Below are 10,595 nucleotides of genomic sequence, written 5' to 3' on the forward strand. Positions count from 1 at the left end.
AAGGTCTGTCTAGTCAAGGCTATGGCTTTTCCTGTGGTCATGTATGGATGTGAAAGTTGGACTGTGAAGAAAGCGGAGCGCCGAAGAATTGATGCTTTTGAACTGTGGTGTTGGAGAAGACTCTTGAGAGTCCCTTGGACTGCAAGGAGATCCAACCAGTCCATTCTAAAGAAGATCAGCCCTGGGATTTCTTTAGAAGGAATGATGCTAAAGCTGAAACTCCAGTACTTTGGCCACCTGATTGGAAGAGTTGACTCACTGGAAAAGACTCTGATGCTGGGAGGGATTGGGGGCAGGAGGAGAAGGGGACGACAGAGGATGAGATGGCTGGATGGCATCACGGACTCGATGGACGTGAGTCTGAGTGAACTCCGGGAGTTGGTGATGGACAGGGAGGCCTGGCATGCTGCGATTCATGGGGTTGCAAAGAGTCGGACACGGTTGAGCAACTGAACTGAACTGAACCATTATCTTCATTACCTCCACCATAATTTGGCCTCAGGTCAAACAAGAGGGAGGGAACACAGTCCCACCTATCCGCAGAAAATTGGATTAAAGATTTACTGACCATGGCCCCGCCCATCAGAACAAGACCCAGTTTCCCCCTCAGTCTCTCCCATCAGGAAGCTTCCATAAGCCTCTTAACCTTCTCCACCAGAGGGCAGACAGACTGGAAACCACAATCACAGGAAACTAACCGATCTGATCACATGGACCGCAGTCTCCCTCAGTGAAAATATGACCCATGCCGTATGGGGCCACCCAAGACAGATGGGTCATGGCAGAGAGTTCTGACAAAACGTGGTCCACTGGAGAAGGGAACGGCAAACCACTTCACACACATTTGCTTTTGAATGGAACTCAGCCTTCTTCTGGTGGGGTGAGCAAACAGGGGAGGGCCCTGGTTGGGGCCTGACTCACAGGGTCGGTATCAGCCCCACTGACCCCAGGACATGTGTCCTGGCAGGGGAGGCGTGGACGCTACCTCTGCTCTCCGCTGGGCACTGGGCAGGTGTCAGTGGCAGTGGACCTGCCCTCTGTGAGCGCCCGTGCCCTTGGATGTAAGTTGCTTTCCTCATGAGGTTTGCGGTGAGGTGGGAGGGAATGGAAACGCAGAGTCCCTGGCCCTCCACCAACGAGGTCCCCATGCACGTCCGATGGTGATGTGTGCAGACGCACTTTGGGGTCCTCTCGGGAACTGAAGCCAACTTGATCCCATACAGCGGGGCGCCCCTCCCGGTCGGGGCTGTCCTGCATCATCGGTCCTTTGAGAACACGGGGCACGTATCCTCAGATCGCCCTCCAGTCAGGAGAAGCCAGAAACCTGGATCGTACATGAAATCTTCCAACTTGTAAATGTTGGCAGTGTTTAAAAATCCCTATTTCTTAAACACATGCTTGTGTGCCTAGTCGCTTCAGTTGTATCTGACACTTTTGTGACTCCCATGGGGGTCTGTAGCCCGCCAGGCCCTTCTGTCCATGAGATTTCCCAGGCAAGAATACTGGAGTGGGTTGCCATGCCTTTCTCCAGGGGACCTTCCTGACCCAGGGATTGAACCTGAGTCTCCCACACTGCAGGCAGATTCTTTACCATTTGAGCCACTGGAGAAGCCCTCTTAAGAAACACCATGCTGAGCAAAAAAGTAAAGGGCAGCTGAGACACATCCAGTCAGCAAGGGGAGTAGCAGGGAGAGCAATTAAACCCTCAGTAAGGTGGCAGGAAAAGTCGTCTTTTTCTTTTTTTCCTCTGTTAAGACCACTTTTATTGCAGGTACATCACAAACTTCTCTTGATCTTCTCATTAACTTAATGAGGGAGGCGTCACCGATACAGAGTGCAGCTAACCCAGATGAAGGACGCAGCCCCTCATCTCTAACACCACGTTTTAGATAAGAGCAATGGCAGAGCGGGGATGGACTTTCGTGGGGTCGGGAAGATCGGACTTGAACTGGTGTCTGTCACAGCGCAGTGTATTCTGTTCACCAAACCTTTTTATTTACTTGACGTTCCAGCAAAAGACAGTGTTTTATCTGTGAAACACGCTTCATGTTTTACACACTTCATCTCAAGTTTTTTAGAACTAAACTTTGTCCTAAGGGGACTACAATCATTCCTAAGTAACCCTAAACAAGAGCTAGAACATTGTTGTTGTCTCTTATCTCATAAGAGATTTAGCTACATCACTGGAAAAAAATATGGCCAGGCACACAAAGACGGGCTCCCTCGTGTTCAGAGATGGTCCTGCTGCTTTAATTACGCTGTGGTTTTTCTCCCTTGTGTATTTGTTAAAACTGGGTGGGTGGAATTTCATGGGAGGACTGGCGTGAATTTAGTGGCTTGGGAGAAGCCCAGCTGGAAAAGCTAACTATCCTGTTTAGGTGGGAAAGAGGAGAAACAGGAGGACTTTCACATTACCGTGTGGGTGAAGTTCACATGAGCGAGCGTGATGGGCTTTTTCCCCAAATACTCTCCAAACCCACAAAAGCAGCAGTGATATTCTATCTAGAAATGGGGGGTGGTGACCACATTCCTCTCTTGGCCCGAGGTTTTACCAAGCATCGGTGCCAATTTTTGAGCTGATGCCATTCAGTTCAGTTCAGTTGCTCGGTAGTGTCCGACCCTTTGCTACCCCATGGACTGCAACACTCCAGGCCTCCCTGTCCATCACCAACTCCTGGAGCTTGCTCAAACTCATGTCCGTTGCATCGGTGATTCCATTTCTGCTTTAGAAAGAACAACATGGTACTGTATGTTCTTTCAATCTAGGCGATCCATTAGAAAGAAAAGACAGATTTAGGGTTTAGGCATAAATGCTGTTTCTGTGCATCTAGTCCAATGCTCAGCTGGACTCCATGGTGGCCTGGATTTCCCTGGATTTCCTTGTCCCACAGCTAAGATCAAGTAGGACTATGTATGACATGAGTTACAACAGTGGGATGGGGATGGAGGCTGGAAAATAGCCCCGTGTCCTCATAAGAACATCTGTAATGGGTTCAGTTAGGAAAGCAGCACTCAAGGAATTGTTTTTGAAGGCATACTATGCTAGATATCTCCACAGTCAGTTCTGGAGTGTGTGTGTGTGTGTGTGTGTTGCCACATCTAGTGGGTAAAAGGATTCTTAAACACTGGAGCTCATCCTGGATCACCTAGATCATTTCTTAGTACCCTGGGATTTATTTTAATAGCATTAGCAGTAATTGACTTTGTGGCATGCAAAGAGCCTACTCTTTCCCCCTGACGGTGGAAAAGATTGAGGGCAGGAGGAGAAGGGGACGATAGAGGATGACATGGTTGGGTGGCATCACTGACTTAGTGGACAAGAGTTTGAGCAAACTCTGGGAGATAGTGAAGGACTGGGAAGCCTGGTGTGCTGCACTGCATGGGGTCACCAAGAGTCTGACAGGACTGAGCGACTGAACAGCAACAATGCAATGTATCCATACTATGAAACATTATTTAGCCATTAAAAACTATGTATTGAGAGCATAGCTAACACAGGGAAATATTTTATGAGTCAATAAAAACTGTCAATATAGATTGAAATTGCTCGAGTCAGGTCTCCTCCAGTTGCCAGGAACATCGTCTGGGCTCAGATAAAAGGGCCTTAAGTAGACTTCAGAGGTCTCATGAGGATCGGAGACAGAGATCTGCTGGAGACTGAAACTGGAGCATCGTCGAGCACAAGGCTCCTTCCTAGGATTCCTGACTCCCTGTCCAGAGAAACCTTCCTCTTCCTGCACCTGCTTCCTTCTCTCATCCCCCCTCCTCTCCTGAAGCACAGCCTCTGCTGTCTCACAGTCCAGCCTGCACACCGCCCTCCTTGCCTCTCTTACACGTACACCTGTTTGTCTCACCTTCATCGCTCACTGGCTTCCTAGCTCTGTCTCCCAGTTCCAAATTCCTGTGCTAAAGGGACATGTGGTCTGGAGGAGGCCTGGGCGGGGGCTGTGTGGGTGGAGCTGGCCTTGCATCCAGCTTCTCTGGGCTCCCCGGATGCTGCAGCTGTTTGTGTATCACCGAGCGGGGCCGAGTGTCCCCAGGCCACCCTTTCCACATTCCACGCCCAGATCCAAGGTGAGCTTATACTGCCATTTGCCCAGCCTTGCGGCCGAGGATTTGCTGAATCACGTCACCCGTGACCCAAGGCAGCTGGCCCTGGGCTGACACGTGTCACCAGACCCCATCGAGGGCCTCTGAGGAGAGCAGCTGCTCTAGGCGGATAGGTGGCACTGGTAGGATAATATCTGGCTAACATTTGTGGGGAGCTGGGCCTGGTGATGTGCACAACTCTTCATGCACTCAGGCTCTGTTGTCACCCGTTTCACATTCAAGGACACTGACGCCTGAAGACAAGTCATGTTGCCAGGCCCCGTGTGGGAGAGTGGGAACTGGGGGCTTGAACACAGCTAGCGTGTTCTTACTCATCCTGCTCCATCGCCCCACGTCACTCCGTGGGGCCCTTCCCTGGTGGGGGAGGGGACAGGATGAAGCACCTTCACAAAGTCCTTCACGACGTCCTCATATCTAGTAAGTCCTGCAGAACACCTGGATTCCAGTGCATCTAGAAATAAATGTGGTTCTTCTCACCCCCTGCTGGTGGGACTGTCAGCTGGTAAAGTCTTTCTGGAGGCCAATTTGGCAACTGGTTGCCTGGAGAATCCCGAGGATAGAGGAGCCTGGCAGGCTGCAGTCTATGGGGTTGCAAGAGTTGGACACGACTGGGTGACTAAGCACCATTGGTAGCTGAGTGGTAAAGAAACCGCCTGCCAGTGCAGGAGACACAGGTTCCATCCCTGGGTTGGGAAGATCCCCTGGCGGAGGAAATGGCAACCCGCTCCAGTACTCTTGCCTGGAGAATCCCATGGACAGAGGAGCCTGGCAGGCTACAGTCCATGGGGTCACAAAGAGTGAGACACCACTGAGCATGCAGGCACATATAGACATAGGCTGCTTTAAACATGTCCATTCTGTCTGATCTGCTATTAACGTCAAAGAATATAGCATAAGAGAATCATTCTAAATGCAAACAAAGATTTATAGCTGCATCTGGATATATCTGAAGTATCCCACAGTAGAGAAGTTGATAAAAGCCATTATAAATACATCTGATGAAATGGGATAATGCTGCTGCTGCTACTAAGTCGCTTCAGTCGTGTCCGACTCTGTGCGATCCCACAGATGGCAGCCCATTGGCTGCCATCCCTGGGATTCTCCAGGCAAGAATACTGGAGTGGGTTGCCATTTCCTTTTCCAATGCATGAAAGTGAAAAGTGAAAGGGAAGTCGCTCAGTCGTGTCGGACTCTTAGCGACCCCATGGACTGCAGCCTACCAGGCTCCTCTGTCCATGGGAGTTTCCAGGCAAGAGTACTGGAGTGGGATGCCATTGCCTTCTCTGGAAATGGGATAATAAGCCTTCATTAAAAATTGGCTGCCTGAGAAAGAAGTGTGCTCTGCCTCAGTCCCTGCTGTCCAGCTATGGACAGATGTCCAGCCATACACCCAGATGCCCACCATGGCCTGAGGCTGTGGGGACCTGAAAGGACCCCCAGGTGGGTGGCACTGCTCTCCAGGGGCCCATGTGATCACGGGGTCGTGGATCTGTTGGCTGTGTCCAAAGCTCCCCACATGCTCACAGCTCAGGGACTTCGTGTCCTTCTTAGGGCTTATCACGGCAATATTCTGCTGCTCTTAGAAATGTAACCGGGGATTTTCTGAAGTTGACCTGAGCTGACATAGTAGTTTTTAAGGGCAAGTGTCTTACTCCCACGTCTTAAGTAATACTTCTCAAACTGGGAAAGGGTCTTAAAGCAGGAAATATACAAAATTAATAACCTCTACGATTTGAAGAGCTAGAGATTATTAACTATATGACGAGGACTGCCTACTCCCACACTGGAAGGTAGTATTCCCATTTCACAGATGAAGAAACAGAAGGTCAAAAGCATAGGTGACTTTATTAGACCCTGGCTCAGTTACAAGGTTGAAGCCATCTGTGTGCTCAGTTGCTCAGTTGTGTCTGACTCTTTGCAACCCCATGGACTGTAGCCCACCAGGCTCCTCTATCTATGAGATTCTTCAGGCAAGAATACTGGAGTGGCTTTGCCATTTCCTTCTCCAAGGGATCAAAACTTTGTCTCTTGTGTTGCCTACATTGCAGGCAGATTCTTTACCACTAGCACCCCCTGGGAAGCCAGGCCTGCTTGCTAAGCTGCCGAAAGCAACTGTTGAGATGAGAGAGCCTGGCCATGTACACAGATGACCTAGCAGAGTCTGGGACAAGGACATGCAAGCTAAGACTCCAAAAGTATGAGCAAGTGCCAAGATGGAGCGGACAGCTCTTAGGCTGAGAGACTGTTTCCGAGTCAATACACATCTGACACTTAAAGAACTCTGAGTTCGGCCATGCAGGCCATGTGGGCAGAGGGGTTGGGCCCTAAGATGTGGCTGGAGAGAAAAGTAGACCATGGTGAGAGCCTCATCTGGGAGTCTTCCAGGAGAAGAAGCCAGAGGGTGGTGGTGCCAGCTCCTTAAAGGCCCCAGACAAGTGGCCACAGCTTCCCCTCTGGCTAAGCCTTCTGGTTCCGGGCAAAGGTGGCTCCAGAGAACACTTTCGTATGCCGTTTCCAGGGGTCAGCTTGAGGTGAGGTGGAGATGTGTTGACCTCTGACCTGTGTGCACCAACAGTCAGTCATGGACCTGAATGCAGGAGATCCATGATCACTAACTATCTGGAAGCCTTCAATTCCTTAACATTTTTATGACACAGTCTAAACCCTCTGATAACAACATCCAAACATGATGAATGTACCAGGAATTTAACATTTTAACTGAATGCATAAAGTTTATAGCTGGTGCATCTGGACAGTGGGGTTGGAGGTCGTGCACTTGACCCACGTGGGTACAGGAACCTGTAGCATGGGCGTAAAACCACATGGAATCATCTGTAAATGTCATGACAGTGGAAGCTCATGGAGGTGTTGAAACTTCTTCAGGTGGATTCTGCATATCCAGGATTCCACTGGGCCCTTTTATGCAGTGTGAGCAGGTGGGGGAATGGTTTAACCTTTCTGAAAACTATGTATGGCAACCTGAAATCCAACAATAGGGAATCAACTGATTAAGTTATATTATCACTGTAAAAAGTGCTATGATGCAGGCATTACAAATATGTTCTCAAAGAATAAAAGAGGGAACTGTTAGCATAATTTAAGTGGGAAAACCAGATACAACATTTATATTGTGTGTATATATATATATGAAATATGGCTTCCCAGGTGACTCAGTGGTAAAGAATCTCCTGCCAAGGCAAAAGATGTAAGAGATGCGGGAGATGCGAGTTTGATCCCTGGGTCAGGGAGTTCCCTGGAGGAAGAAATGGCAACCCACTCCAGTATTCTTGCCTGGAGAAGTCCAAGGACAGAGGAACCTGGAGGGCTACAGTCCACGGGGTCACAAAGAGTTAGACATGATTTAGTGACTAAACAACAACATATATGAAATATATCAAATGATGAAGAACAGTTATGTTAGATGGTAGGATAATGGGTTATATTTGTCGTATTTTCTAAAATAAACCCACATTGCCTGGCTAATTAGCATAAGACAATAACTGTCATTTAAGAAAAAAAATCTAGGTGTTGTCATTTAATTGCAAAACTATCACTGGATGAGTGACGGCACAAAATCTGAGACTTGGTGTAACTGATCGCACTTGTGCAGACAAGATGGCAGGCAGAGCCCAGGACCCAGATTCCTGTCTACACCTGCTCTGAAGAGCCAGTTTTGATGAATAAAGAATCTATTTGAGAGACAGCAAAGAAATTGGACACAACTGAGTGATTAAACACACAGCACACACATGCACTCGCGCGCGCACACACACACACACACACACACAAAGAAACAGTTGGGACCTCTCTGGTGGCTTAGTCGGTAAAGAATCTGCCTACAATGTGGGAGGCCTGGGTTCAACCCCTGGATAGGGAAGATCCCCTGGAGGAGGAAATGGCAACCCACTCCAGTATTCTTGCCTGGAGAATCCCAGGGATGGCGGTGCCTGGTGGGCTGCCATCTATGGGGTAGCACAGAGTTGGACACGACTGAAGTGACTTAGCAGCAGCAGCAGCAGCAACTAAACCACCACCACCAGGCCCGGGGTGGAGAAAGCCTGTTCCTGGTGGTGGCCACACTGACACAGAAGGAGAAACAGAGGTCAGAGGGTAGGAGGGACTCGCTTAGGGGCAGGGGTCCCCGGGAGGAGGCCACAGCACAGGGCAGTCCTTGCCTGGGGGTCTCCAACACCTGGGGACAGACTCCACATCCCCTGCAGAAACATCTCTGACACCCCAGTGTCTTCTTGCTCCCAGCGCTGACTCAGTACTGTGGCAGATTCTGAGGGATCCCAAACCTGCTGCAGAGGGTAAGGAGAGATGGGACAGTCTCACCAAAGGTTTCCTCCTGCTTCAGGGAGGCAGGACGGACTGACGCTGCAGGAGCTGCACACAGCACAGCTTCCTGGAAATTCACTCTCTAAGTCTCTCCCCAAAGCCTCCATCCTCGTAGAAACACTCGGCTCCACTCTCTGTGCCTGGCCCCCTCCACCTCTCTCTTGGCTCCCCTCATCCACTCAGCTCTCCCTCTCCTTGGATCCTGGCTCCTGGGGACTTTCTAGCTAGGTCAGTACGACTCAGAGGGCTCACCTCTGAGCTTCTGCTACTTGGGTCCCCACCCTCCTACCTGAGGCAAAAGAAATCCATCTTCTTAGGGACCCCTTTTCCTTGGCAGGTAGGGGAGTGGGGAGTTACAAACACTTAGAGCTTATCTAACAGATCAAAGTTATGGGCAGATGATCACCCTAGGTGAACAAGCAATTGAAGATTTTCCCAGCACCTGCCTAAGGTCCATGTGGCTTCATTCATCTTGTGACCATGGAAACGATGCTGTTGGTACTGAGGGAACATTACTCAGCCAATAAAAGGAAGGCATTTGAGTCACTTCTAATGAGGTGAATGAACCTAGAGCCTGTTATACAGAGTGAATATCGTATATTAACACATGCATATGGAATCTAGAAAGATGGTACTGATGAACCCATTTGCAGGGCAGCAGTGGAGACGCAGACGTAGAGAACAGATGTGTGGACACAGTAGGGGAAGGAGACGGGGTGGCAAATGGAGAGAGTAGCACGGAAGCATGCACACTAAACATACTCACATGTACAAAATGAGAGCCTGTGGAAATTCGCTGTATAACCCGGGGAGCTCTGTGACAGCCTAGAGGGATGGAATATGGTGGGAGGTGGGAGGGACTTTTCAGAGGGAGGGGACATTTGTATGCCTAGGGCTGATTCATGTTGTTGTATGGCAGAAACCAACACAATGTTGTAAAGCAATTATCCTCCAATTAATAAAACAAAAAAAGACCTGGGGGGTCAGGCTTACCTCCAGAGGTGACTGGTGGCCCACATGGCACCACAGTGAGAATCAGGGGAAGAGGGCTCCCCAGACAAGTTTTCCCCCCGATAGGAGCCTGTCCTCTGTCCTTACCAGGTGATTATGCTAGGACGAAACACTCCCTACCAAGTCCTAGGACACTATGCACACATCCGACTCCGTGAGGCAAAGATTGCCAAGGACTTCCTGCGGGCAGTTTGGTGTCCTGAGGGCAGCTTGCACACGACTGCTTTGTAGAGAGGCAGGTGGCTTTGCTCTAGGCTGATTCTGGCACTGGGGGCCTGCTCGGTCTCTCCCAGGGAGAGTTCTAGACTTTGCTGAGCTGAGTTAGCAATTTTCCTTTGGGATAAAGCAGCCCGGAGCTTGGACGCTCCACCGCCCAGATAATCCTCCAATGCAGATCCCACTGGGGACGTGGGCTGGTCCACATGGAACCTGGATGAACCTGGAGGGAGGAGCATAGCGCACCCACCCAAGGCACGGAGGGGAGGGCTGCCTATAAACACAGACTTTCCTGGGATTTCACGTGCCCCTCTTGTAGGAAGAAAGGAGATAGATCCTATCTGATCTATTGTTACAGTATTTTTAATACTCAACTGACAGTAATAATGAAAACATAGCACCTCTGACAGCTGGAGAGCACTTCACAATTTACAAAGTATTATGAGTGAGTGCTTTTTTTTTTTTTTTTTTTAACCTTTGGGACCTCTTACTCAAATCCAAATAAAATACAGAAACCACTTTGTGAGCTAGAACCTGCAAGGCACACATGGTGTATTTATTGCGTTTCAGCAGCAAGTATGCAGCTGGTATTTTCTAGGTGATTCTAGTAAATTACAGGATTTCCAGACTGGACATGGACAGGGACTCTCCGTTTTCCGTGGGAATATGCCACCCACTAAAGACTTGTCTAAGGCAACCGCGGCCCTAGGTCTCCCTCGGTCCAGCGGAGATGACCTCCTGCAGTCGTGCCTCCCTCCGAATGAAGCTCTGCAGTCAGAAGAGAAGGGACAGCGGGCTCTCTGTGGTCTGTGTCACCAATCCAAGCCAGCAGGCCGCCTGGTGCAGCATTATCGACACCCGAGGTTGGGGATTGCTCTATCTCTTTAAAAAAAAAAAAAAAAAAAAGCATGCGTGCGGGA

This window comes from Oryx dammah, unplaced genomic scaffold (genome assembly GCF_014754425.2).
Source record: "Oryx dammah isolate SB20612 unplaced genomic scaffold, SCBI_Odam_1.1 HiC_scaffold_24, whole genome shotgun sequence".
Taxonomy (NCBI): Eukaryota; Metazoa; Chordata; class Mammalia; order Artiodactyla; family Bovidae; genus Oryx; species Oryx dammah.